The sequence below is a fragment of the Salvelinus alpinus genome, chromosome 28 (assembly GCF_045679555.1).
Source record: "Salvelinus alpinus chromosome 28, SLU_Salpinus.1, whole genome shotgun sequence".
Classification (NCBI taxonomy): Eukaryota; Metazoa; Chordata; class Actinopteri; order Salmoniformes; family Salmonidae; genus Salvelinus; species Salvelinus alpinus.
In genome coordinates this window covers 3,891,499-3,916,386 of record NC_092113.1, presented here as the reverse complement: position 1 = coordinate 3,916,386, position 24,888 = coordinate 3,891,499, and the positions used below count along the sequence as shown (strand labels likewise).

At 43.2% G+C, this 24,888-nt stretch overlaps 1 protein-coding gene across 2 annotated transcripts in view; it reads left to right on the top strand.

The window, feature by feature from the left end:
• LOC139556966 (ataxin-1-like) overlaps positions 1 to 24,888 on the top strand; it is a 39,468-nt gene that overhangs the window by 7,337 nt on the left and 7,243 nt on the right. The window contains exon 1 of one of the 2 annotated variants that reach the window (XM_071371175.1): positions 23,655 to 24,225. The exons of the other annotated variant lie outside the window; for it this stretch is intronic. The gene's annotated coding sequence lies outside the window, so the exon portion shown is untranslated. Of the gene's footprint in view, positions 1 to 23,654; positions 24,226 to 24,888 lie in introns of those variants that run through there. 2 annotated transcript variants of the gene reach the window in all.

Genomic DNA, 24,888 nt, shown 5'->3' with positions numbered 1-24,888 from the left:
GGTCACTTTCTAAATGTAATCAGTTACTAGTTACCTGTCCAAAATTGTAATCAGTAATGTAACTTTTCCATTACCCAACTCAGTAACATAATCTGATTACATTCAGTTACTTTTAGATTACTTTCCTCTTAAGAGGCATTAGAAGAAGACAAAAATGTATGTTACCAATTGAACAACATCTATTGCAGGATAAATCACTGTTAACGTTTACATAGCTGGCCGTATATGGATGTTACATTTTACTTTATGGGTTGGTTATGAAGGCTTCTTCTAACCCATCGCTTTCTACTACATATAATAATACCATTACATTATATCTTTACATTAAAAACCAAAGTCTATCAGAATTTCAGTCATTCCAATAAATGATATACCCCTTGATCTTCAACAATAGGACTTGGAAATATGGAAGTATAGATTAGACAAATTGTTTTACCTGAGCATGACCCCAAAACAAAGGACTTATTAGCCATCCCTACTCTGTTTAGGATTTTGTTGTCATGGAGGACTGATTGAGCTCATTGATTCAAGTTGAAAAATAAATGCTGCGCTCATGGAATGGCATGCTTTGAGCACTACTGAAAAGTGCTATTTAAATCTGAAAAATGTTTGACATATGCTGCATTTGATATACAGGCCTACTTAAAAAAAAAAATATTGTTTCCACTTTGATATCTTGATAATATGCAGCTGTTTAAAGGGCAAATCCCCCCATGTTACAAGGTTACACAGTGTTTGTTTACGTTTAAAATATTTACAAACATTGGAGAAAAACTATTTTAGGTGCTCATGAAGTGTGACAGTTCAAGAATCAATGGATACAGTTGAAGTCGGAAGTTGACATACACTTAGGTTGGAGTCATTAAAACTCGTTTTTCAACCACTCCACAAATGTCTTGTTAACAAACTATAGTTAAAACAAGTCGGTTAGGACATCTACTTTGTGCATGACACAAGTCATTTTTCCAGCAATTGTTGACAGACAAATTATTTAATTTATAATTCACTGTATCACAATCCCAGCGAGCTTCTACTTTTAAAAATCAACCTTTCCAGAAATAAGTCACTTACTGTTGCTGCTTGTTATAGACCCCTCAGCCCCCAGCTGTGCCCTGGACACCATGTGTGAATTGATTGCCCCCCATCTATCTTCAGAGTTCGTACTGTTAGCTGACCTAAACTGGGATATGCTTAGCATCCCGGCGTCCTACAATCTAAGGTAGATGCCCTAAATCGCACACAAATTATCAAGGAACCTACCAGCATATCGATTGTGCTACCAGGGCTGGAAAAACCCTAGATCATTGTTATACTAATTTCCGCGACGCATATAAGGCCCTCCCCCGCCCCCCTTTCGGAAAAGCTGACCACGACTCCATTTTGTTGATTCCAGCCTACAAACAGAAACTAAAACAACAAGCTCCCGCGCTCAGGTCTGTTCAACGCTGGTCCGACCAATCTGAATCCACGCTTCAAGACTGCTTCGATCACGCGGATTGGAATATGTTCCGCATTGCGTCCAACAACAATATTGACGAATATGCTGATTCGGTGAGCGAGTTCATTAGGAAGTGCATTGACGATGTCGTACCCACAGCAACGATTAAAACATTCCCAAACCAGAAACCGTGGATTGACGGCAGCATTCGCGTGAAACTGAAAGCGCGAACCACTGCTTTTAACCAGGGCAAGGTGACCGGAAGCATGACCGAATACAAACAGTGTAGCTATTCTCTCCGCAAGGCAATCAAACAGGCTAAGTCCCAGTACAGAGACAAAATCGAGTCGCAATTCAACAGCTCAGACACAAGAGGTATGTGGCAGGGTCTACAGTCAATCACGGATTACAAAAAGAAAACCAGCCCCGTCGCGGACCAGGATGTCTTGCTCCCAGACAGGCTAAACAACTTTTTTGCCCGCTTTGAGGACAATACAGTGCCACTGACACGGCCCCCTACCAAAACCTGCGGGCTCTCCTTCACTGCAGCCGAGGTGAGTAAAACATTTAAACGTGTTAACCCTCGCAAGGCTGCAGGCCCAGACGGCATTCCCAGCCGCGTCCTCAGAGCATGCGCAGACCAGCTGGCTGGTGTGTTTACGGACATATTCAATCAATCCTTATCCCAGTCTGCTGTTCCCACATGCTTCAAGAGGGCCACCATTGTTCCTGTTCCCAAGAAAGCTAAGGTAACTGAGCTAAACGACTACCGCCCCGTAGCACTCACTTCCGTCATCATGAAGTGCTTTGAGAGACTAGTCAAGGACCATATCACCTCCACCCTACCGGACACCCTAGACCCACTCCAATTTGCTTACCGACCCAATAGGTCCACAGACGACGCAATCGCAACCACACTGCACACTGCCCTAACCCATCTGGACAAGAGGAATACCCATGTGAGAATGCTGTTCATCGATTACAGCTCAGCATTTAACACCATAGTACCCTCCAAACTCGTCATCAAGCTCGAGACCCTGGGTCTCGACCCCGCCCTGTGCAACTGGGTCCTGGACTTCCTGACGGGCCGCCCCCAGGTGGTGAGGGTAGGTAACAACATCTCCACCCCGCTGATCCTCAACACTGGGGCCCCACAAGGGTGCGTTCTGAGCCCTCTCCTGTACTCCCTGTTCACCCACGACTGCGTGGCCATGCACGCCTCCAACTCAATCATCAAGTTTGCGGATGACACTACAGTGGTAGGCTTGATTACCAACAACGACGAGACGGCCTACAGGGAGGAGGTGAGGGCCCTTGGAGTGTGGTGTCAGGAAAATAACCTCACACTCAACGTCAACAAAACAAAGGAGATGATTGTGGACTTCAGGAAACAGCAGAGGGAGCACCCCCCTATCCACATCGACGGGTCAGTAGTGGAGAAGGTGGAAAGTTTTAAGTTCCTCGGTGTACACATCACGGACAAACTGAATTGGTCCACCCACACAGACAGCGTTGTGAAGAAGGCGCAGCAGCGCCTCTTCAACCTCAGGAGGCTGAAGAAATTCGGCTTGTCACCAAAAGCACTCACAAACTTCTACAGATGCACAATCGAGAGCATCCTGTCGGGCTGTATCACCGCCTGGTACGGCAACTGCTCCGCCCACAACCGTAAGGCTCTCCAGAGGGTAGTGAGGTCTGCAGAACGCACCACCGGGGGCAAACTACCTGCCCTCCAGGACACCTACACCACCCGATGTCACAGGAAGGCCATAAAGATCATCAAGGACAACAACCACCCAAGCCACTGCCTGTTCACCCCGCTATCATCCAGAAGGCGAGGTCAGTACAGGTGCATCAAAGCAGGGACCGAGAGACTGAAAAACAGCTTCTATCTCAAGGCCATCAGACTGTTAAACAGCCACCACTAACATTTAGCGGCCGCTGCCAACATACTGACTCAACTCCAGCCACTTTAAAAATGGGAATTGATGGAAATTATGTAAAAATGTACCACTAGCCACTTTAAACAATGCCACTTAATATAATGTTTACATACCCTACATTACCCATCTCATATGTATATACTGTACTCTATATCATCTACTGCATCTTGCCATCTTTATGTAATACATGTACCACTAGCCACTTTAAACTATGCCACTTTATGTTTACATACCCTACAGTACTCATCTCATATGTATATACCGTACTCTATACCATCTACTGCATCTTGACATGCCGTTCTGTACCACCACTCATTCATATATCTTTATGTACATATTCTTTATCCCTTTACACTTGTGTGTGTGTATAAGGTAGTAGTTGTGGAATTGTTAGGTTAGATTACTTGTTGGTTATTACTGCATTGTCGGAACTAGAAGCACAAGCATTTCGCTACACTCGCATTAACATCTGCTAACCATGTGTATGTGACTAATAAAATTTGATTTGATTTGAGGTACAACTCTAAATCCGTAAACATGGGCACCCTCATAGATATCATCCAAACCAGCTTGCCCTCTAAATACAACTCTGCTGTCTTCAACCAGGATCGCAGCGATCACTGCCTCATTGCCTGCGTCCGTAATGGGCCCGCGGTCAAACAAACACCCCTCATCACCATCAAACGCTCCCTAAAACACTTCAGCGAGCAGGCTTTCTAATCGACCTGGCCTGGGTATGCTGGAAGGATATTGACCTCATCCTGTCATTAGAGGATGCCTGGTTAATCTTTAAAAGTGCTTTCCTCACCATCTTAAATAAGCATGCCCCATTCAAACAATGTAGAACTAAGAACAGATATAGCCCTTGGATCACTCAAGACTTGACTGCCCTTGACCAGCACAAAAACATCCTGTGGCGTACTGCATTAGCATCAAACAGCCCCCGTGATATTCAACTTTTCAGGGAAGTGAGGAACCAATACACACAGAAAGTTAGGAAAGCTAAGGCTAGCTTTTTCAAACAGAAATTTGCATCCTGTAGCACTAATTCCAAAAAAGTTTCGGGACACTGTAAAGTCCATGGAGAATAAGAGCACCTCTTCCCAGCTGCCCACTGCACTGAGGCTAGGAAACACCGCCACCGCTGATAAATCTACGATGATCCAGAATTTCAAAAAGCATTTTTCTACGGCTGGCCATGCTTTCCACCTGGCTATCCCTACCCCGGACAACAGCTCTGCACCCCCGGCAGCAACTTGCCCAAGCTCCCCCGCGTCTACTTTACCCAAATCCAGGTAGATGATGTTCTGAAAGAGCTGCATTATCTGGATCCCTACAAATCAGCTGGGCTAGACAATCTGGACCCTCTCTTTCTAAAATGATCAGCTGAAATTGTTGCAACCCCTATTACTAGCCTGGTCAACCTCTCTTTTGCATTGTCTGAGATCCCCAAAGATTGGAAAGCTGCCGCGATCATCCCCCTCTTCAAAGGGAGTGACACTCTAGATCCATCCTGCCCTGCCTTTCTAAAGTTTTCGAAAGGCAAGTTAACAAACAGATCACCGACCATTTCGATTCCCACCGTACCTTCTCCACTATGCAATCTGGTTTCTGAGCTGGTCATGGGTGCACCTCAGCCACGCTCAAGGTCCTAAACTATATCATAACCGCCATATATAAAAGACAGTACTGTGCAGCCGTTTTCATCGACCTGGCCAAGGCTTTCGACTCTGTCAATCACCACATTCTTATCGGCAAACTCAATAGCCTTGGTTTCTCAAATGACTGCCTCGCCTGGTTCACCAACTACTTCTCAAATAGAGTTCAGTGTGTCAAATCGGAAGGCCTGTTGTCCGGACCTCGGGCAGTCTCTATGGGGGTGCCACAGGGTTCAATTCTTGGGCTGACTCTTTTCTCTGTATATTTAAATGATGTCGCTCTTGCTGCTGGTGATTCTCTGATCCACCTCTACGCAGTCGACACCATTCTGTATACATCGGGCCCTTCTTTGGACACTGTGTTAACAAACCTCCAAATGAGCTTCAATGCCATACAACACTCCTACCGTGGCCTCCAACTGCTCTTAAATACTAGTAAAACTAAATGCATGCTCTTCAACCGATTGCTGCCTGCACCTGCCCGCCTAGTATCACTACTCTGGACGGTTCTGACTTAGAATATGTGGACAACAACAAATACCTAGGTGTCTGGTTAGACTGTAAACTCTCCTTCCAGACTCACATTAAGCATCTCCAATCCAAAATTAAATCTAGAATTGGCTTCCTATTTCGCAACAAAGCCTCCTTTACTCATGCTGCCAAACATACCGTCGTAAAACTGACGATCCTACCGATTCTTAATTCGGCGATGTAATTTACAAAATAGCCTCCAACACTCTACTCAGCAAATTGGATGTAGTCTATCACAGTGCCATCCATTTTATCACCAAAGCCCCATATACTACCCACCACTGCGACCTGTATGCTCCCGTTGGCTGGCCCTCGCTACATATTTGTCACCAAACCCACTGGCTCCAGGTCATCTAAAAGTCTTTGCTAGGTAAAGTTCCGCCTTATCTCAGCCCTCTTGTCACCATAACAACACCCACCCGTAGCACACGTTCCAGCAGGTATTTTTCACTGGTCATCCCCAAAGCCAACACCCCCTTTGGCCTCTTTTCGGGTGGAACCAAAAATCTCAAAGTTGGAATCATCTAATGTCCATTGCTCATGTTCTTTTGGCCCAAGCAAGTCTATTCTTATTGGTGTCCTTTACTACTGGTTTCTTTGCAGCAATTTGACCATGAAGGCCTGATTCATGCCGTCTTCTCTGAACAGTTGATGTTAAGATGTGTCTGCTACTTGAACTTTGTGAAGCATATATTTGGGATGCAATTTCTGAGGCTGGTAACTAATGAACTTATCCTCTGCAGCAGAGGTAACTCTGGGTCTACCTTTCCTTTCCTGGTCCTCATGAGAGCCAATTTAATCATAGCGCTTGATGGTTTTTGTGGCTGCACATGAAGAGTCTTTCAAACTTCTTGAAATGTTCAGAATTGACTGACCTTCATGTCTTAAAGTAATGATGGGCTCTCATTTCTCTTTGTTTATTTGAGCTCTTCTTGCCATAATATGGACTTGGTCTTTTACCAAATAGGGCTATCTTCTGTATACCACCCCTACTGTACCATGTCACAACATAACTGATTGTCTCAAATGCATGATATGGAAAGAAATTCCACAAATTAACCTTTAACAAGGCACACCTGTTAATTGAAATCCATTCCAGGTGACTACCTCATGAAGCTGGTTGAGAGAATGCCAAGAGCGTGCAAAGCTGTTATCAATTCAAAGTGTGGCTACTTTGAAGAATCTCAAATATAAAATATAAAATAATTTGTTTAACACATGTTTGGTTACTACGTGAATCCATATGTGTTATTTCATCGTTTTTATGTCATCACTATTATTCTACAATGTAGAAAATAACACAAATAAAGAAAAACCCCAGAATGAGTAGGTGTGTCCAAACTTTTGACTGGCACTGTGTACTGTATATATAAAAATGGATGTAGCAACTACAGATTGCCCCTTTAAGTCTATCAAAAGTGAATGCCGACAACATCTTTGGATGCCGACAACAGTCACACCATTGGAAGACATAGCTTGGACTGTAGCCTACAAAAGCCTATTCCTGCTTTTTTTCCCGCGATCCTTCAAACACGTTTGGTGTGTCATCACAGTGGTCTCTGACTTGTGGTCAGACTCGCTCAGGTGGAACAAACTTAAAAAACAGAGTGTCACATATTTTTCTCCCGCCAGCATCCTTTCTGAATTTAAAAGTCATCCTGAAAGTAATCATCTAGTGTTTCAAAAGTATCTGTAATCTGATTGTAATTTTTTTGCTGGTAACGTAACGGATTACAGTTACCGTTTCTTTGTAATGCCGTACATGTAACGGATTATATGTAATCCGTTACTCCCCAACCCTGTGCGCGTGTGTGTGTGTGGTGACTTGTCAGCAAACTCTGCAGGACACAGCTCTCTGAGGTCAAATGTATAGGGATTAGGACCTTAGACCAGATATTCAAACGAAAACAGATGTGCATATAGTACATACATCCCCTTTCAGAGTGCACGTACAGTACTGCACGTGTGGTATACCCATTGGCTTACATATACAGTGGGGAGAACAAGTATTTGATACACTGACAATTTTGCAGGTTTTCCTACTTACAAAGCATGTAGAGGTCTGTAATTTTTATCATAGGTACACTTCAACTGTGAGAGAAGGAATCTAAAACAAAAATCCAGAAAATCACATTGTATGATTTTTAAGTAATTAATTTGCATTTTATTGCATGACATAAGTATTTGATACATCAGAAAAGCAGAACTGAATATTTGGTACAGAAACCTTTGTTTGCAATTACAGAGATCATACGTTTCCTGTAGTTCTTGACCAGGTTTGCACACACTGCAGCAGGGATTTTGGCCCACTCCTCCATACAGACCTTCTCCAGATCCTTCAGGTTTACGGGGCTGTCGCTGGGCAATACGGACTTTCGGCTCCCTCCAAAGATTTTCTATTGGGTTCAGGTCTGGAGACTGGCTAGGCCACTCCAGGACCTTGAGATGCTTCTTACGGAGCCACTCCTTAGTTGCCCTGGCTGTGTGTTTCGGGTCGTTGTCATGCTGGAAGACCCAGCCACGACCCATCTTCAATGCTCTTACTGAGGGAAGGAGGTTGTTGGTCAAGATCTCGTGATACATGGCCCCATCCATCCTCCCCTCAATACGGTGCAGTCGTCCTGTCCCCTTTGCAGAAAAGCATCCCCAAAGAATGATGTTTCCACCTCCATGCTTCACGGTTGGGATGGTGTTCTTGGGGTTGTACTCATCCTTCTATTCCTCCAAACACGGCGAGTGGAGTTTAGAGCAAAAAGCTCTATTTTTGTCTCATCAGACCACATGACCTTCTCCCATTCCTCCTCTGGATCATCCAGATGGTCATTGGCAAACTTCAGACGGGCCTGGACATGCGCTGGCTTGAGCAGGGGGACCTTGCGTGCGCTGCAGGATTTTAATCCATGACGGCGTAGTGTGTTACTAATGGTTTTCTTTGAGACTGTGGTCCCAGCTCTCTTCAGGTCATTGACCAGGTCCTGCCGTGTAGTTCTGGGCTGATCCCTCACATTCCTCATGATCATTGATGCCCCACGAGGTGAGATCTTGCATGGAGCCCCAGACCGAGGGTGATTGACCGTCATCTTGAACTTCTTCCATTTTCTAATAATTGTGCCAACAGTTGTTGCCTTCTCACCAAGCTGCTTGGCTATTGTCCTGTAGCCCATCCCAGCCTTGTACAGGTCTACAATTTATCCCTGATGTCCTTACACAGCTCTCTGGTCTTGGCCATTGTGGAGAGGTTGGAGTCTGTTTGATTGAGTGTGTGGACAGGTGTCTTTTATACAGGTAACGAGTTCAAACAGGTGCAGTTAATACAGGTAATGAGTGGAGAACAGGAGGGCTTCTTAAAGAAAAACTAACAGGTCTGTGAGAGCCGGAATTCTTACTGGTTGGTAGGTGATCAAATACTTATGTCATGCAATAAAATGCAAATAAATTACTTAAAAATCATACAATGTGATTTTCTGGATTTTTGTTTTAGATTCCGTCTCTCACAGTTGAAGTGTACCTATGATAAAAATGACAGACCTCTACATGCTTTGTAAGTAGGAAAACCTGCAAAATCGGCAGTGTATCAAATACTTGTTCTCCCCACTGTACAGTAACCAAAAAACACATACACACACTCAAACACATTACTTCTCTGTACAATGGATTAAAGTGAACAAAAGTAAACCAAGCTTTGTTTTTTGCGTTTACTGCTCCAACTCTGCCTCGAATTAGTCCTTTTGGACGTTTTACTTGGTATATCTTTCACATTCATTCTCTCTGCACAAATGTACACACAGACAGGCATACATACAGTACACCCACTGCAAAATTACTTATAAATCCTCAATATGTGGGCCTAAAATACCCATCTGCCTTATGCAATCTGCATGTTACATAATGCATGTCATTATCACAGGGCTCCTTCACACCCTGCCATGCATCTCCACCTACATTAATAATTTACGCACGCACACACACACACACACGCACATTGATTAATACACACACACACACCCACACACTGCTTCATAAATACATACACATACACACACACATATGCATGTAAAAGTTACACATTCACATGCAGACATAAAGGAAACAACACAGACACACCTCCTGCCCCCCGAGTTGACAGTCATTACACTCCAGCACTCTCCATTTCTCTCTTCCTCTAGTTGTTAGGGAGCACACTCAAGCAGAAAGAGCAAGAGAGAGAAAGTAAGAGGGAGAGAGATGGGTAGAGAGGTGGAGAGAGACACAAATGTGGAGAGAGATGGGCAGCGGTGGATGTAGGGAAAAGGGAAGAGCTAAGGGACTCCCATTACACCCTTTCACACCAAACTCAGGTGGAAATACAGGACAGGAGAACTGGTTTTATGTTTGTGTGTGTGTGTGTGCGTGCGTGCGTGTGTGTGTGTGTGCGTGCGTGCGTGCGCGTGTGTGTTTAGTGATGCGCGGGTCAGCTGTTTATTCAGCCACACCGCCCCCAACTGTTAATAACCCATTCACAACCTTCAGACTATATGCTATACGTGATAAAGTGAAAAGCTGAGCCCCACATCTGACCCTAACCCGCAAATATTGTCGGTCTTCTAGCCATCATTGATCCATGTTTCATTTTCCATTGGTTTTGTCTTGTCTTCCTACACACCTGGTTCCAATCCCATTCATTGCATGTTGTGTATTTAACCCTCTGTTTCCCCTCATGTCCTTGTCGGAGATTGTTTATTGTTATGCTCGTGATTTACGGATTGGTGCGCGACGGGTTCTTGTACCCAAGTTTATTTTATTATGTACTTTGGTTTTGGAGTTTGTTCTACGTTATTGAACTACTCCATTATACCAAGTTTGATTCTCCTGCGCCTCACTTCCCTGCCACCTACACACACGACATGACAAATGTAGAACATGCGCTGTACAGTCAGAGATGGTGGTGATTTTTTTGACAGGTCTGTGTTTCTACTTATATTATCTGACATTTTGGTAGGATATTTGTTAGTCAACTTACAAGCAGCTTTTCTTCTACCATGACTTGTTGCCCTAGAAGACTAATTACACCCTTTCTCACCAGAAGAATGTAATACATTGATAGAATGAATGCTTCAATCTAGTTGACTTTGGTTGAGTGCGTTTTCTCTTTCCTCTATCTTCTCTGCTTACCTCAGGTAGCGAAGACGTTTAGGGACCGGGGAGAAAAAGCAATAAAAAAAAAACTACGGGAAATATTTTCTGTGCGACATTTTCTAATGACATCAGTTTGACAGGTTTTAAGGAAATGAAAAGCTGCTAAAACGACAAAACATGTTTTTGATAAGAGTTCGGGTTTGGATGCATATTTTATGTGGTTGAAATATTATCAGCTTTTATGCTGATAAAGATAGCAGCTTTACAGACTGTCCTTAACCGCACATTCATTTTCTCAAGATGCTGAAATAAATAAATCATATTTCTCCACTCCTATTCTTGAGTTGAATCTGATGTATTATTTTACTGCAAGAAATGGTTAATTCTGCCACTTCACCAAATCTTCACTTTTCTGGCCCTTTCTTCTATACATTTTCAACTCTTCATTTTTTAATGTTATTTAATTAAACTCCGACGTTGTCCTTTTTCCCTCAGTGGATCGACATTATATTTTTCTGCCCATGTCCCCAAAAGAATCTGGCAATTGGCGCTAAGTTAGGTCGTAAAGCTTAGGCTTACGCACTAACGCAACATACAAATGATGAAAGAAGAACCTGAATGTAGCCCATAGATATGAATTGTACAATAATTATACATTTATGGATTTTTAATGCATTGTTTTCTCTTTGTTCAAGCCGCACGTCTTTCATCCACACAGTATTTCATGACCCTAACCGCGGGGACTACAGGTTATGAGTCAACCTGCGCATCACTAGTGTTTGTGTGAGTCAATGAGTGGTTTTTTTGCGTCAGCGTGTGTGAATGTGAGTCTCCCTAGTTCTGTGTGGTTCCTATTCTAAACCCTGGGAGAGGGTAAGCACATTCAGTGATCAGCAGGGCAGCAAAGTGATAGTGGAGGCTGCTCACTACTCCAATAGTAAAGCCGAAAACCACACAGCACTGCAACACACAACTACACTACAGTTTCCTTCAGTTTCCTGGACCTGAGCTAACGGCTCACTCATTGGCACAGATCCAGGATCAGCTTCACCTCCCCAAGTTCTAACCTTAGCTCCAAACAGCTACAGGTGTGCGCGTGCATGTGTGCGATTACAACAGTCAGCGTAAGACATATGACTCAGACAGGAGACAAGAGTACAGCAATGTTGGCCTCCTCCGCCATGCTGAGTCTATAGCAGGGGTCCTGACCTCTGACCTCTTCCTCCTACCATACTCCCACACCACATCCACTGGCGAGGCCCTGCTCATTCCCTTTCTCCTCACATAGAGAGACACACACAATGAAAATCATGCAGGCTTGCGCATGCACACACAGAGTCCGTATACACACAGGTACGAGTGAAAGAGAGAGAGAGAGAGAGCGGTAGCTATTTCAGACATAATTGACAGTATGTTACCCGAAGAAGGAAAAACTGTCAAGATAACCCCCTTTTCATTCAGTCTTGCATTTTTTGAAATGTCTTGCTAGCATACGCCTTTTATACATCCAGTTGTGCAGGTGGGAGTAGGGGTGTGCAGATGTGGGTGGGCATATATTTTAATAAATCTATTGAATATACACCATCCCAAAGAAACTTAAACACAATAGACATCATTTTTTAACATAATACTGTAGGTCTGTTCATTGAATTTAAAGTACAGGGATTGTTTCCCGCTTCACCTATCAGATATTTTTTTTAAAGCAGGGAAAAGGAAGACGGTATTGTAAATTAAAAAATTTGGACTCAGTGTAAAACGCACAAGAGAGAGACAGATACAGAGAGAGATGGAGAGAGAGAGAATGCGAGATAGAGACAGAGAGAGAGAGACAGGGAGACTGAGAGAGACAGAGAGACAGAAAGACAGAGACAGAGAGACATAGATGTGGCCTGAGTGTATCATCTGGGCTTATGTACTGTACATTAACTTTCTTTTTCAATATCTTTTAAAATCTCTGAGAGGGTTCTAGTTGGCTCTACTAAAATAACACCATTATTTTGGTTGAATCAAACTTTGATTGGGTGTCAAAGGTGATTGATGTTTGTAATATAGGTCCCAGCAAATAGTTTTATATTATGTAATGGTTCAAGCGAACGAGGAGATGTATATATTATGTAATGTGGTGGATGTAGGTGGATGTATATGTGTTTGAGTAATCACAGTGTACAGTATCACACCATCTCCTGATATAGCTGTCAAGGTGTTAGTGTGTAACACTGATCACAGCACATCTGACTGCTCCAGATAATTGCTGCTACTCCAGGTGACTACGGAAATCAACACATGATACTTTCTGTTCCTTAACTGCTGTCACCTTGGTGATGACGGGCTCTTCTCGGGCTCTGGTCTCCATGGTGATAGACAGAACCATACTGTATGTTTGACTGTTACTGACAGTTTGTTACCATAGCTATTTGGAGAAAACACTGATCGTCCCTGGCCAGAAGTCTCTCTCTGTCTCTCTCTCTCTCTCTCGCTCGCTCTCTTTCTAGCTCTCTCTCTTTCTCCGTCCCCTCTCTCTGGCTCTATCACTTCCCTTTCCCGTCCTCTCTCCCCACTCTTTCTCTTTATATATCCCCCCCTACCTTCCTCCCTCTTCTCCCTCTCTCTCACCAGCAACCATTAATTTCCCTTCCTCCCTCCCTTCCTCCCTCTTCTCCCTCTCTCTCTCACCAGAAACCATTCTTCTCCCTTCCTCCCTCCCTTCCTCCCTCTTCTCCCTCTCTCTCTCTCAACAGCAATCATTCATCTCCCTTCCTCCCTCCCTTCCTCCCTCTTCTCCCTCTCTCTCACCAGCAGCCATTCATCTCCCTTCCTCCCTCCCTTCCTCCCTCTCTCTCTCTCTTTCTACCCACCTCTTCTACTCTCACCCTCCCTCCCTCTGTCTCCCTGGTAAGCGGGTCACTGATCTCATAGCGCAGGAGCTCTGCTCCCACCAGGTGCTCTGAGCTTGGCTAATCTGGTCGGATTTGCGGTCAATAAAGACTGCTGTTTGCGTGTGTCACAGTACCGCATGGGGGTTACAGCTTGCTAGGGGTGCTGGTACAGTTTGACATGGAACACATAGCCTATAGGCCTAAGTGCAAATAATGAGCATCTCTGGATACTATCCTGTGGTGATGCGGTTATTTGCATAAGTAATGCATCTCAATTAACATCGAATCAAATGTTATCCGTCGCCCGAATAAAAACAGCTGTAGACCTTAACGTGAAATGCTTACTTACGAGTACCTAACCAACAATGCAGAGGTTTTTTTTTAAGTTGAAAGAATCTGCTTAATTAAGAAACTAAAGGAAAAATAGTGACACAATAAAATAACAATAACAAAGCTATACACAAGGGGTATCGATACCAAGTCAATGTGCAGGGGTACAGGTTAGTCGAGGTAATTGAGGTAATATGTACATGTAGGTAGGGTTGAAGTGATTATGCATAGATAATTAACAGCGAGCAGCAGCAACAGCGTATGTGAAGAGTGTGAAGGAATGTGTGTGTGTGTGTGTGTTGGAGTGTCAGTGTAGTATGTGTGAGTGTGTGGTTAGAGCTCAGTGAGTGCACATCGAGCATGTGCAAGAGAGTTAGTGTAAAAAAATAAAATAATAATGGGGTCAATGCAAGTAGTCTGGGTAGCCATTTGATATCTGTTCAGCAGTCCTATGCCTTGGGGGTAGAAGCTGTTAAGGAGCCTGTTTGTCTTAGACATGGAGCTCCAGTACCGCTTGGCATGCGGTAGCAGAGAGAACAGTCTATAACTTGGGTGGCTGGAGTCTTTGGGCCTTCTTCTGACACCACCTGGTATAGAGGTCCTGGATGGCAGGAAACTCGGCCCCACTGATGTACTGGGCTGTACTCACTACCATCTATAGTGGCTTGCTGTCGGATGCCGAGCAGTAGCCATACCAAGCGGTGATGCAAACAGTCAGGATGCTCTCGATGGTGCAACTGTAGAGCTTTTTGAGGATCTGAGGACCCATGCCAAATCTTTTCAGCCTCCAGAGGGGGAATAGGCGTTGTCTTGCCCTCTTTACGACTGTCTTGGTGTGTTTGGACCATGATAGGTCCTTTGTGATGTGGACACCAAGGAACTCATCGATGTGAATGGGGGCATACTCGGCCCTCCTTATCCTGTAGTCCACGATCATCTCCTTTGTCTTGCTCACGTTGAGGGAGAGATTGTTGTCCTGGCAGCACACTGTCAAGTCTCTGACCTCCTCCATGTAGGCTGTCTCATCGTCGTCAGTGATCAGGCAATCATGTGTGAACAGGGAGTACAGGGGACTAAGCAGGGGGACTAAGCATGCACCCCTGAGGACGGCCCCCGTTTTGAGGGTCAGCGTGGCGGAAGATTATCCAGGACACAAATATGACACCAATTCAACCAGCCACGGGAGCATAGGGGCAGGATATGATGCTATACGTTATTTACATGTATCATTGAGGATGGGTGATAAAATAGTGGGTGTGCATGTGTGTGTGTGTGCGTGCGTGCGTGTGTGTGTGTGTGTGTGTGTGTGTGTGTGTGTGTGTGTGTGTGTGTGTGTGTGTGTGTGTGTGTGTGTGTGTGTGTGTGTGTGTGTGTGTGTGTGTGTGTGTGTGTGTGTGTGTGTGTGTGTGTGTGTGGTGTTGCATGCAATGCAACCCCATCAAAGCCCAAAGCCCACTCTATGGTTTGCTATACTTCTGATACACCATGGTATGACTGTTAGGTGGTGGAAATCTGATCAAATAAAACTCCATCGGATGACAGCTAAATGTCAATGAAGGAAAAGAACACAACGCCCCCATGCTAAAATGTCAGCAGAGAGGTTTTTAGAATAACTCAAGTAGAGGCTACTGAGGGGAGGGAGGTTCATAATAATGGCTGAAACGGAGCAAATGGAATGGCGTCAAACACATGGAAACCGTGTGTGTGTGTGTGTGTGTGTGTGTGTGTGTGTGTGTGTGTGGGTGTGTGGACCAGAAGTCCCCACAAGGGGGAAGTTTTGTTAGTCCCCACAGGGTCAAAAGCTTTTTCTAGGGGTTTTCTAGGGTTCGTTTTAGGTCAGGGTTCAGATTAGGTTTTGGGGTTAAGGTTCGGGTTAGGTTTATGGCTAGTGGTTATGGAAATTAGGATTTTGAATGGGACTAAATTGTGTGTCCCCACAAGGTTAGTCAAACAAAACTCTGTGTGTTGTGTCTGTGTGTGTGAGAGAGAGAGAGAGAGAGAGAGAGAGAGAAAGGAGGTCTGCTGTAGTACTCTCCAGACAGAGGGTGAGGAGTTTTCATTTTTTTTTATTTTACCTTTATTTAACTAGGCAAGTCAGTTAAGAACAAATTCTTATTTTCAATTACGGCCTAGGAACAGTGGGTTAACTGCTTTGTTCAGGGGCAGAACGACAGATTTTTACCTTGTCAGCTCAGGGATTCGATCTAGCAACCTTTCAGTTACAGGCCCAACGCTCTAACCACTAGGCACCTGCCGCCCCAGTAAAGGAAGAGGAGAGTTCGGAGGAGAAGAGTAGGTTCCCATTTCCCACTCTGCTGAGTGGCTGACCTGGATGTAATTAGCCAAGTCATATTTTTAACTGATACTGTGTAAAAGCCAGCTTAAGGAGCCATAGCTGCCCTATTTATACCCCCGGGGCTGACGGCCTGTACCACTACACAGGGGGATTTTCTCCCAGAACTGTTCTAAGCCTGCTTTAGGCTGTACCAATGAAGATTCACAGTAATTAGCGAGGCTATACGTTACAGCCCTCTCTCTCTCTCTCTCTCTCTCTCTCTCTCTCTCTCTCTCTCTCTCTCTCTCTCTCTCTCTCTCTCTCTCTCTCTCTATGAGCACTACGCTGTGTCTCTTAGCGCACAATTGTACTGATCCACTGTGTGCCTGCCTCTGTCCCTATGTATAGGCCTAGATTATGAAAGTGTGTTTGTGTGGATTCATGCATCTTTGAGCATGTGTTTAAACAGTACATACATGTGTGTAAAGGTGTTTCTGACTCTGTGTGTGTGTGTGTATGTTAATAGTAACTTCTGAGGGGATCAGCCTCAGCGGGGATCATCCTGTTTGAGAATGGGTCAGGACCTGGAAGGCTGACCTGGCCTGTAGCCCAATCAGCTATCTCCCATATCACCCTGGCCACTCTCAGGATTACCTCAGGCACCCTGCAGAGTAAGCCACCACACACAGGGAGGGAGTAGTACTCTCTCACACACATGCACAGACACAATCGCATTCGCATCCACCGTCACATACTTTGTCAAAGGACCCAAAAAACAGTCTGCATTCCCTCTATCCTCTCCTCTCTCTTCTCTCTAACTCCTCTCCTCCTCTCCTCTATGGATGGAGAGCTTCTGTTACATTCAGCAACGTATTTCTGCTGCATCAGACGTCCATCGCAGATCCCTACTCTGGGCTGAAACGTGATCAGACACCAGATACCCGCTACTCATCAGGGAGAACAGTACAAAACAGCATTCTCATTCAAACTAGTTTTTTTTTTTAAAAGCCCTTTGACCCAGTTGGTTTGGGTTGAGTCATTTGACCTTTCTTGTGGCTCTAAGAACTCGATGTCTGACTGACAGTTAGAGTGGAATAACACCTTTGTGAGTCATGTCATTCATGATGGACAGAACATTATGTTTTCATTGTATTGTGTGTGTGTGTGTGTGTGTGTGTGTGTGATGCGCAGGTTGACTCATGCCCCGCAGTCACTGCGGTTACATCCGCGGGGCGGGTTTAGAGTCATGAAATATTGGATTACGGCGGGCAGGTGGCGGGCAGGTTGAATAAAGAGAAAGCAACCCATTCAAACCCATGAATGTATCATTCTTGTACAGTTCATAGCCTATGTATGAGCTACATTTCATTTTTTATCTCTAATCATTTTTTACCTGCCACTAGTGCGTAGCCTAAGCTAAGCTTTAAGGCCTAAATGTAGCATGGCAATTGCCACATTTTTGGGGGAACTTGGGCAGAAAAAGACAAAGAAAGGACAACGTTAGAGTTGAATTCAGTAAGAGAAAAGCTGCAAATGAGAGAGTTGAAAATAAATAAGGAGGTCCAGAACAGTAGTCTAACGTTCGGGAAAGATTTGGTGAAGTGCTTAAAGATGATGATAGAACTGCAGGATATGTTGTGATGATTGTGATGCCCTGTACAAACGTGACAGTCACAAGACGGGGATCGAGGGAACTATACTGTTCCGACGGGTTAAATGGAAGACTAGCTGAAATCTGTCGGTCTAGTTCAAATCATACAACAAATGTACATTTTGACTCAGGAACAGGATTGGAGAAATGTGTTGCTTTCAACATCTTGCGAGAATGAACGTGCTCTTAGGGACCGTCTGTAAAAGTGGTGGTGTTATCTTTATCAGCATCAAAAAAGCTGATAGTGTTTCAACCACGTAAAATACGCATCCAAGCCAAACTGAAATCTTATTCAAAACATGTTGGGTAGTTTTAACAGCTATTCATTTCCTTAAAACCGATTAAACTGATGCCATAACATTTTGCATGGAAAATCTTTCCAGTTTCTTTTAGAGTAATTGCACTTTCTCCCCGGTCCCTAGACGTCTATGCTGCACGAGAGAAGCTGAGGTAACTTTACCAATGTCAACTAGATTCTATCGATTTATGACGTTATTCTGGTAAGCAAGGGCTTATTTAGTCTTCTCGTGCAAAAGGTAATGACAGAAGAGAAGCTGCATGTATCTTATTATAGACAAGTTGACTAACAAATAGCCCACCAAAAGGTCAGAAATTATAAGCAGAAACTTAAGCCTATGTAAAAAGGCCTGTCAAAAAAAGTGTTCGACTATCTCTGACTGTACAGCACATTTTCTATGTTTGCAGGTTAGGGTTGGGTGCGGCCCTCAGATTTATCATATAGAGTCGGGCGGTTGTGGATGAACAAAAAGCTGACCTGCTCATCACTAGTGTGTGTGTGTGTGTGTGTGTGTGTGTGTGTGTGTGTGTGTGTGTGTGTGTGTGTGTGTGTGTGTGTGTGTGTGTGTGTGTGTGTGTGTGTGTGTGTGTGTGTGTGTGTGTGTGTGTGTGTGTGTGTGTGTGTGTGTGTGTGTGTGTGTGTGTGTGTCTGATTTGGGCCAGGGGAGTAAGTGCAAAGTCAAATTCTCTTTGATTGTCTTTTTACATTATAGTATAAGAAATGCATTATATGCACTCGACTGTTCAAACCAAAAACCCTAGGCTCTCAATATGGAAAAAAAAAATGGAATAGGGTAACCATTGCCCAATTTGTACAGTCATTTCTCCATCGACTTGTAATGACAAACACTTTGATCAGTCTTGTGCTCTCTGTTCCCCTTTCGCTATGACTGAACTGCTGCGTCTATATTTACACACTGCTGATCGCTGGGACTTTATCAAGCATACATGGAAATAGATGTGCATAGTGTATGGAAATTAGCTTCAGAATTTGGATTGTATTTTATTACACATACATCAATGTTGGGATAATATTAGCAGTTCAAGTAATTATAGTTATTTTAATTGACAGGAGTAGTAGTAGTAGTAGTAGTAGTATTACTGTAGTAGTAGTTGTAGTAGTAGTAGAAGAAGAAGTAGAAGAAGAAGAAGAAGTGAAAGAATAATAGGAGGAACAGTTGTCGTTATTGTTATATTAGAGTTTGTGGCTAAAATATTAACAGTTGCTACTTTTTCCTTCTCTCTCGGCCACAGTATAAATCCTTCCGACAGACACAGCACATTGGATTGCATTGCATTTAAATCATTGCAAGAGAAAAGCACATTTCTTTGAGAAATTGCCATTTTTTTCAGTCAACACACTGCTAATTGGATTCAAATGAGTAACCGTGGTGGAATAAAGCGTTTTCTTTTGCATGCACAAAGACATCAACAAGCCTAGCAATTAACAGAGGCACAATGTAATCCATTTAACTGGGCTATTTATTTGAATTCTATTTAATTATGAGTTGATTGAAAATAGTCAAATAGATTATTTTCACTTTGTCACCTGTTATAGTCATTTTCAACAAATATCAAATGTGAAATATGCAAAGAAATAAGAATACATTTTAAGTAGATTTGTATTTGCCCTAAAATATCTACAATCTCTCATAATTTCAGTTCATAATTGCAGTTCATAGATTATTTAGTACCAATAAAAACATTCATAAATAAATGACAAAAAAAACAATGGTCTGGAAAAGTCCTTATTCCTAAACAGATTTATTCAATAATTCCTAAAAGAAAAGTAGACTTGCCTCTTGTTGTGGTTACTCTTGGGTTATTTATTTATTGGTTATTATAAAATGTTATTTAATTTTTCACATAAAACAAGAGAAAAATACCAGTACTATATATAATTATAGTAGCATGTTGATGTAATGGATTTGCTGCTTGTTTATTAGTTCATATTTTTTGTCAAAGTGAATTATGAAAATAGCATTTAACAGATTGTGAAAGTTCGCATGTTTCCTCTATTCCACAGCATCAGTGAACTATTGTAGCTGCCCACACGTTTTGTGTGATCTTCACGTTTTTGATAGATTCTGTGCATAACTACACTTTACATGTTGCAGGTTGGGTTTTCCCCAGTCCTTACATCTGTGTGTGCCCTTACAAAAAAGAAACATGAAAAATGCGGTTTTCAGACCAGTCAAATGTTTGGATAAACCTATTCAATCCATGGTTTTTCTTTATTTTTAATATTGTCTACATTGTAGAATAATAGTATAGACATCAAAACTGTGAAATAACACATACGGAATCATGTAGTAACCAAAAAAGTGTTAAACAAATCAAAATATATTTTATATTCGAGATTCTTCAAAGTAGTGACTCTTTGCCTTGATGGCAGCTTTGGCGTTCTCTCAACCAGCTTCACCTGGAATGATTTTCCAACAGTCTTGAAGGAGTTCCAACATATGCTGAGCACTTGTTGGCTGCTTTTCCTTCACTCTGTGGTCCAACTCATCCCAAACCATCTCAATTGGGTTGAGGTCGGGTGATTGAGGAGGCCAGGTCATCTGTTGCAGCACTCCATCACTCTCCTTCTTGGTCATTCATTGTCCTGCTGAAAAACACATTTTCGGGATCAGACACGTGGGTTTTTGGACACGTGTGAATTTGTACATGGATTTCTCACATGTACATTTTTCAGTCAGACATGTGGTTTCCGAACTTTTCACATGATATTATACATTTCACGTGTGGTTTTGTAACTGCCCGGGATAAGAACCTGGGTCTCATGCTTGAGAAGCCAACGTCTTGACCATTAGACCAAATGGCCAACATGTGGAATTGCATTTTCACATGTGCAGTTTTACATGTCAAATCAAATCAAATGAAAGTTTATTGGTCACGTACACAGTTTAGCAAGTGTTATAACAGTGCAGAAAAAATGCTTATGTTACTAGCTCCTAACAATACAGTCAAGTGCCAAACAGCAAAACATTTTTTTTTTTATAATAGGCAATATATCAACAATAGCACTGTAGCAGTATGAAAGCGCAATCTATACATTTGTACACCGGGGAAATTATACACTACATGACCAAAAGTATGTGGACACCTGCTTGTCGAACATCTCATTCTAGAATCATGGGCATTCCACTAGATGTTGGAACATTGCTGCGGGGACATGCTTCCATTCAACAACAAGAGTGAGGTCAGGCACTGATGTTGGGCGATTAGGCCTGGCTCGCAGTCGGCGTTCCAAATCATCCCAATGGTGTTCGATGTGGTTGAGGTCAGGGATTTGTGCAGGCCAGTCAAGGTGTTCCACACTGATCTCGACAAACTATTTCAGTATGGACCTCACTTTGTGGATGGGGGCATTGTCATGCTGAAACTAGAACTGGCCTTCCCCAAACTGTTGCCACAAAGTTGGAAGCATAGAATCGTCTAGAATGTCATTGTGTGCTGTAGTGTTGAGTTCCATTCACTGGAACTTATGGGCCTAGCCCAAACCATGAAAAACAGCCCCAGAAAATTGTTCCTCCTCCACCAAATTTTACAGTTGGCACTATGCATTCGGGCAGCAAGCGTTCTCCTACAGTAGCATCCGTCAAACCCAGATTTGTCTGTCGGACTGTCAAATGGTGAAGCGTGATTCATCACTCCAGGGAATGTGTTTCCACTGCTCCAGAGTCAAATGACGGGCAAGCTTTACACCACTCCAGCCAACGCTTGGCATTGTGCATGGTGATCTTATGCTTGTGTGGGGCTGCTCGGCCATGGAAACCCATTTCATGAAGTTCCAGACGAACAGTATAAACGCAAATATAAAGTGTTTTGTCCCATGTTTCATGAGCTGAAATTAAAGATCCCAGACATTTTCCATACGGGCAAAAAGCTTATTTCTCTCACATTTTGTGCACAAATTTGTTTAGGTCCCTGTTAGTGAGCATTTCTTCTTTGCCAAGATAATCCATCCACCTGACAGATGTGGCATATCAAGAATCTGATTAAAAAGCATGATCATTACACAGGTGCCTCTTGTTCGTGGGACAATAAAAGGCCACTGTAAAATGTGCAGTTTTGTCACACAACACAATGCCACAGATGTCTCATGTTTTGTTTTGAAGGCACGTACAATTGGCATGGTGACTGCAGGAATGTCCTCCAGAGCTGTTGCCAGAAAATATTATGATAATTTCTCTACAATAAGCATCGTTTTAGATTATTTGGCACTAAGTCCAACCTGACTCACGTGTAACTACACCAGCCCAGGATCTCCACATATGGCTTCTTCACCTTCGGGATCGTCTGAGACCAGCCACCCAGACAGCTGATGAAACAGGAGTATTTCTGTCTGTAATAAAGCCCTCTTGTGGGGAAATGGTTACATCTTCAAAATCAAGAGATAACATGTTTAACTAAACTGTGTTGAGTTTTTTGGGCCTTTTTGATGTAAAATTGAATTGTTTTTACCAAATGAAAAACAAGTCAGATATGCCATTTACATGAGTGTAGCCAAGCTAAGTAGCTAGCTAGCTTTATAGACTGGCCCACACTTTCCTCCTAGACTTTGATTGTTTCTTTCATGATACGGTTAGATATATTTGGTTTTTTAAACTATTTTTCTATTTACTACAGTATTTTGTGCACTTTGAGATTATTCTTGTATAATGAAAAGCACTTTACAACTGTAATGTATTATTATTACTAGCGATTTCTATCTATTTGAAAATGTGTGAATGTGTTTGCTATAAAAAAAAAAAAATGTTTTCAAAAAAAAAAAAATATATATAATATTCTTGCAAGGCACTTTATGTAAAAGTCCTACTTTTATTATATTTGCTTAACGTTTGTCAGCCCTATTTCTAATTGAACGTATTGATAATAAGTATACATCGGAAGAGGAACACGGGTCGGTCAAATGGTCAAGACATTGTCTTCTCCCGTGGGAGACCTGGGATCTAATCCTGCTGCTTAGAAATGCACACATGTGGAACAGAATACTACATGTGAAATGTTGGCAAACCATGTATCTGAGTCATGTGAAATATGTAAACGAATGTGAAAGTTCATATTACCAAAATAATATGAACTCATGTGATTTTTTTTCACGTGACACATTTTTCACATGTGATTTGTTCATACATTTGTCAGAAAACCACTTGTATTTTTTTCCTCACGTGTTTTTTTAATGTGTATTTTTTTTAAGGGTCTCCACACTATTCAATGGCTGCTTTTTCAACCCATAAACTAAATGGGCTTCATCATTGATCTCTGTCATCACAATGGTTCAGCAACTCCTTTACACAATACTACATCATGAGCCTCTCACGGGTTGAATCATTGCACTGTGTGTTCCAATGCACTCCTTCGGCAGTGTGTGTGTGTGTGTGTGTGTGTGTGTGTGTGTGTGTGGCAGAGAGAGATGTGAGGTCTAGCTTTGAGTCAGAAGCAGCAGCTGAAGCCTAGGTCTGAGAGTGTGTGTGGGATGAGACCCCCCCCCCCCTCATTTCCCTCAATTGTCTCTCATCAACACACTCATCAACTATCTCTCTGCCTCTCTCTTCCCTCTTGCTTATTGAAGACAAGACACACTTGTGTAGAAGTGTGAGAAAGTGGATCGTAGTGTGTACGCATGTGCATACGCGCGTGTGTGTGTGTGTTTGTGTACGTCTTTGTGTGTCCATCCCTTTCACAGTGAGTAAGGCGAGTGGGCGGTAGCAGCAACTGGTCTGCTTATGTGGCGCGATGCATAGCAGACATGTTTCTCACTGCTAGATATTACTCATTTCCTCAGCCCTACACACACACACACACACACACACACACAAACACACAGTCTCAGTTAGACACTCACGCACATACACACACTGACACACAGAAGCTCGCAGCTTCTCAGTGGTCTCGCTGGTGCTATTTCTCACTTATACGGAGCTCTGTGGCATCGTGTGACTGGTAGCTGTTGTTGGTGTTTCTGTTGGCGCTGTGGAGGTAAAGTAGGAAGCAGCCTGTGGATAGGCGCCTGACCCCCCTGGAGGTTCTTAACCCAGGAGGGCTGCAGCATGTATGACCACCAACACCTGGACAACACTCTGGTCAACAGCCCACTCTAAGGTCAGTTACTGTCCATCGCAAGCAACTCCATCAACCCGTCTGTCGTCTTGTGTTCTCAAACCGCTCTTTTGTTATGGCTCAATGTCGTTTAGCTGTGTACACGAATTTGACTACTTGTTGCTGCGTAGCAAATTGACCCTTGTAGTTAATGCTTTGCTCTCTCTGTTTACATCAGATCTGTGATAAGGATTTAAACGGGTTGACTTTGAGTTTGCGTACAGATGTTGTTTCAGAGTGGAGGTGGAGATACGGTATGTCTTACGGCGGCGTGGGCGCACCTGTTGATCTAGCTGCCGACGGCGGAGGTAGAATAGCTGTGAGTCATTCTGGGTCCTCCCTGTGGTCAGACGCTGAATGGAGGGACTGTCTCACTGTCATACAGGGCACTACTAGCACAACAATGATGTTTTATTTCCTGCGAAGAGGAGAGGGAGAAGAGTGATGGACAGCAGGAGAGAATGAGAGGAATGCCAGGCATTTTTCTCCAATATTTCAAAATGTATCTTTTGAAATTCATACATTTCTCAATGACATCAAAGCATGTTGATGTTTGTGTAAGTTTATTTGAATCCAACCACACTGCTATGAGATAAGGTGTGTGTGTGTGTGTGTGTGCGTGTGCATGTGTGTGTGTGTGTGTGTGTGTGCGTGTGTGTGTGTGCG